Source organism: Dendrobates tinctorius, unplaced genomic scaffold (genome assembly GCF_039654945.1).
Source record: "Dendrobates tinctorius isolate UK_male_01 unplaced genomic scaffold, ASM3965494v1 ptg000106l, whole genome shotgun sequence".
In the NCBI taxonomy this organism is placed as follows: domain Eukaryota; kingdom Metazoa; phylum Chordata; class Amphibia; order Anura; family Dendrobatidae; genus Dendrobates; species Dendrobates tinctorius.
The window spans coordinates 216078-221088 of NW_027361774.1; the positions used below are offsets into that span (position 1 = coordinate 216078).

General features: G+C 46.6%; 1 long non-coding RNA gene across 1 annotated transcript; it reads right to left on the reverse strand.

The window, feature by feature from the left end:
• Positions 1-3760: 3760 nt before the first annotated feature.
• LOC141100563 (uncharacterized) lies at positions 3761-4799 on the reverse strand. The gene is made up of 3 exons (XR_012234716.1): positions 4756-4799; positions 4319-4395; positions 3761-3836 (listed from the first exon to the last, which is right to left on the reverse strand). It is a non-coding gene; the product is annotated as an uncharacterized lncRNA (long non-coding RNA).
• Between the last annotated feature and the right edge of the window lie 212 nt (positions 4800-5011).

A 5011-nucleotide genomic window follows, 5' to 3' on the forward strand; every position in this document is an offset into this window, starting at 1 on the left:
CCCAGAAGGGAGCTGATGTAAAAAATTGGTCTGTACTCGCTAAGGAATCCTTCTCAGCGATTAAGAAATGTTTCATGTCTGCCCCGGTGTTGGTGCAACCTGACCCGTCCAAACCATTCATTGTGGAGGTGGATGCTTCTGAAGTGGGGGTGGGGGCTGTGCTGTCCCAGGGTCCGGCCACCCTTACCAATCTCAAACCCTGTGCCTTCTTCTCCAAGAAGTTCTCTTCAGCTGAGAAAAACTATGATGTAGGCAATAGAGAACTTCTTGCGGTCAAGCTGGCGTTTGAGGAATGGAGGCACTTTTTGAAAGGGGCAGCTCACCCTATCACGGTTGTCACGGATCACAAAAATTTGGCATACCTTGAATCTGCTAAGAGGCTTACTCCTAGACAGGCCCGTTTGTCACTTTTTTTTTCACGATTTCAGTTCTCAATTTCTTTTCGACCGGGGTCCAAAAATGTTAAAGCGGATGCCCTGTCCAGAAGTTTTGATCCAGTGTCTCCCCCTGAGCCGCCGTCCTCCATTCTTCCCCCAGGGGTGGTAGTGGCGGGGGTCTCAACTGAGTTAGAACAAGAAATCCTAAGGGCTCAAGCCCTAGCTCCGGCAACCAGGCCAAGCGATAAACTGTTTGTTCCAGATTCATTGCGGCCTAGACTTCTGCAGGAGTTTCATGATTCTAGGCTGAGTGCTCATCCAGGTATCAAGCCTTCATTAAGGTCCGATGTCAAGGAATTTGTTTCTGCTTGTGACATATGTGCCCGTTCCAAAAGCTCGCACAACCGACCGGCTGGGGAACTCATACCTTTACCGGTTCCTGATAGGCCATGGACTCATCTTTCCATGGATTTTATTACCGGCCTTCCACCTTCCAGGGGCAATACCGTGATCTGGGTGGTGGTGGATAGGTTTTCTAAACAGGCCCATTTCATTCCCTTGGCAGCATTACCTTCAGCAGAAACGTTGTCAAGATTGTTTGTGCAGCATGTGGTCCGATTGCATGGGGTACCCCTGAATGTTGTGTCTGACAGAGGTGTGCAGTTTGTGGCCAAATTTTGGAGGGCGTTCTGTATGAAATTGGGCATCTCACTCTCCTTCTCGTCGGCATATCACCCGGAGAGTAATGGTCAGACAGAACGCACCAATCAATCCCTGGAACAAATTCTCAGGTGTCTGACCTCCGCCAGACAGGAGGATTGGTGTGATGCGTTACCGTTGGCTGAATTCGCTTTTAACAACCGGGTGAGTCAGTCCACCAACATGTCCCCATTCCTGATTAACTATGGCTTTAATCCACATTTTGGGGAGTTTTCTCGGGTGGATTCCGGTTGTCCAGGAGCAGAGGGGTCCGTTCAACGGTTAAAAAACCTCTGGGCTGAAGTCCGGCGTAATATCTCTCGAGCCCAGGGGAGATACAAATATTTTGCGGACAAAAAGAGAGCCTCGGGAGACATGTTTCAGGTGGGAGAGAAGGTTTGGCTCTCCACACGTAACATCAACTTAAAGGTACCATCACTTAAGTTGGGACCAAAGTTCATTGGTCCATACGAGATTATGGAGATAGTCAACCCTGTGGCATATAGGTTGCGTCTCCCCGCCTCCTTAAAAATATCTAATGTGTTCCATAAGTCTCTGTTGAAACCAGCAGGATCTGTCAAAGAGAACTCTGAGACTGTTGTTCCTCCAGTGCTGGTGGAGGGTCAATTGGAGTATGAGGTCGGACATATTGTGGACTCTCGGCGGGTGCGCCGCTCTTTGCAGTACCTGGTCCACTGGAAGGGATATGGACCAGAAGAGCGCTCATGGGTCCCTGCTCGCTCGGTACATACAGATCGCCTGGTTCAGGCGTTCCATGCCAAGTACCCGGGGAAGCCTGGGGGTCCAGAGGCCCCCCGTTGAGAGGGGGGTACTGTCATGATCCCAGTGCAGGTTTTTGAGCTGCACACCGGGGGTTAATGTCTGGAGCTCTGTGCAGGTTTTGACCTGCACACTTGGGGTTAATGATTGTGGCCTCTTTCTGGTTCTGGGAGAGCTTCATAAACCCCTGGGTAGCTTCAATCCCTGCCAGTTATACTTTTGCCTTTGGCCGAGTGTACTGACCCCCGTGTGCCTGTTTGTTGCTATAGCTTGTATATATGGTTCTGACCCGATTCTGTTTCCCGTTGTGAGTTTGCCTGTTGATTTTGTACTGCGTTATTATCTGTGTATGACTCATTGCCTGTGACTTGACTACTCTCTGCTCGCCCCTCTTGTACCTTGCAACTATCTGTGTATGACTCATTGCCTGTGACCTGACTACTCTGTGCTCGCCCCTCTGGTACCTTGCAGCTATATCTGTGTGTGACTCATTGGCTACGTCCTGACTATTCTCACTGTCTATGCCCCTTGGTAACTTTGTCTCGCAGTTACTCTGCTAGGAATTGTCTTGCATCTCCTAGCTCTGTGGAGTTTAGGCCACGCCCCTAGCAGTCACGTGCTTCAGGTCCTGCGGGTGTGAAGTACACATCTACTCGGTTGCTGCCCGCTCCACAGGTATCTTTGAGCACTGTTCGCTTTACTCAGGACACGCGCACTGGCTCAGTGAGCAAGTTCACTGCGGTGTCTCTGACAGAAAATTTTTGTGAAAAAAAAGTACTTTTTCATTTTTATGGATCAATTTGTGAAGCACCTGGGGGTTCAAAGTGCTCATATGCATCTAGATAAGTTCCTTGGGGGTCTAGTTTCCAAAATGGGGTCACTTGAGGGGGAGCTCCAATGTTTAGGTACACAGGGGCTCTCCAAACGCGACATGGCAACCGCTAAATATTCCAGCATATTTTCCATTCAAAAAGTCAAATAGCGCTCCTTCCCTTCCGAGCCCTGCCGTGCGCCCAAACAGTGGTTTATGACCACATATGAGGTATCGGTTTACTCAGGAGAAATTGCTCAACAAATTTTGCGAACCATTTTATCCTGTTGCCCATGTGAAAATGAAAAAATTGATGCTAAAAGAACATTTTTGTTGGAAAAATTAAAGTGTCCATTTTTCCTTCCACGTTGCTTTAGTTCCTGTGAAGCACCTGAAGGGTTAATAATCTTCTTGAATGTAGTTTAGAGCACCTTGAGGGGTGCAGTTTTTAGAATGGTGTCACTTTTGGGTATTTTCTGCCATAGAAACCCCTCAAAGGGAAATCAGAGGGACAGGTGGTTGCTAAAAAAAAATGGTTTTGTAAATTTTGTTGTAAAGATGAGAAATCACTGTCAACTTTTCCATGGTTCCAATTTCACATGGTTGAGCGCACTTGGGATCTGCCCCCAAGGCCCTGCCCATGCCCAATGTTTGGTCCGTAGACCGCGGCTAGGAGTTAGTCCCGCTTTTGTGCCCAGCAGTGATGGTGGATCTGCTGGGCTTCAGGGCGCTGGATGCTTAGGTTTCCTGTCTTTCAGATGTTCTAGGGCAACAGTGACAACAAGCAAATACTCGAGCAGCCCTGGATAATCCACGCCGGCAGGATGATAAGATCCGGCGGAAGATGGAACCTATGAGAAGAGAAGTGAATATAATGTAAGTGATGGGACGCCATCGGACATGATACTACTGTGCGGTCACTGTGGCCGGACGGCAGAGGAATATTATCACACAGAGGTCAGGGGTCATTGTCAGCCATCATACATGTGATAATCCCATCACTGACAGATGACATCTGCTCCACATGAGTGATTCTCACTAACATCACACAACATGGGGCCTATTCTCACACTTACCTCGTCTCTTTTTCACCTTTTTTCCTTTTTCTGATTTTTCTTCTTTATTACTCAGATTTGTTGCAGATATTCTTTCTGTCTGAGCTGGAAAATCTGATCAGAAAGTAAAAAACAAAACCTCAGTAACGCCATATCCTAATGGGATCTGCTTTGTCTCCTGTATATAGTAGGATTGTTCTAGTCCTGTCTCCTATAGTCCTGATAATCTGGTATTATATCATAATAGGGCAGAATAAGTCCTATATAATGTACATAATCCCATCTGAGGGGCATTAGCTTTGTCACTGATATAGAGCAGTAAGCGTCCTGTGTGCCACCATGTGGTGCATCACTGATGAGCGATATTCTACTATAGGAGACAATGTCGCCTTATGATGATGTAGGTTATTGGATCCCACAACGCATCTCACAGAATCCATGAAAAAGCTCCTGTGCAAAATTAGTGAAATAGAGATGCAGTATGGGCCCATGGGCAACATAAATAACAAAGGAGACCTATTACAGAAAAACCATGTGGAGATATTGGAGCCTTGAAGTCAACATTCACATTGTTTTTGCTGTAGACATGGACATACCTGATAGTGGGGACGAGGATGGTAAGATGGTAATAGCGTCATCGTCTCCATCAGATACGGGGACAGATCCTTTCTGCCTGTTAGGAAGAAAAAAACTCATAAATCACAAGTAAACACATTATAAAAGGGGTTGTCTATAAGAACACCAACTATAAGGCCTAATGGGAGATATGACTGCCATAGTAGGGAAGGTCTTCTGCTCAACGCTACCTTCTACTAAGAATGTGTGGCATGTAATACTACATCTCTCCTACAGTGTCGGCAGCACGAAAAATGCTCAACCGGCGGCAGATATGGGCTGTTATCACCAATGGTTTCTGAAGCCAAATGCACAATGACCGCTAACCATGGGATGGTGGGTGCTGCATGTGATATTCTGGTATTTATGTCCTATATTTGGTGATGAGCTCCCAGTAATGACCCCATAATCTACTTACTTTTCTGAAACGTTTGTGTTGGATTTTGGTGCACACTCTGGAGGGTACTCGGGATCCTCCTCATCCTCTGAGTCCAGATGTTTCTTTATCTCAGAATGATCTACAAGACATAGGTAATGAAGTGTTATTAGAGGTTGTCAGTATAACGTAGTCACCATTTATACATGAAACATGGAAAACATAAAAACCATGTGGAGATATTTGAGCCTTGAAGTCAACATTCACATTGTTGGTGCTGTAGACATAGACATACCTG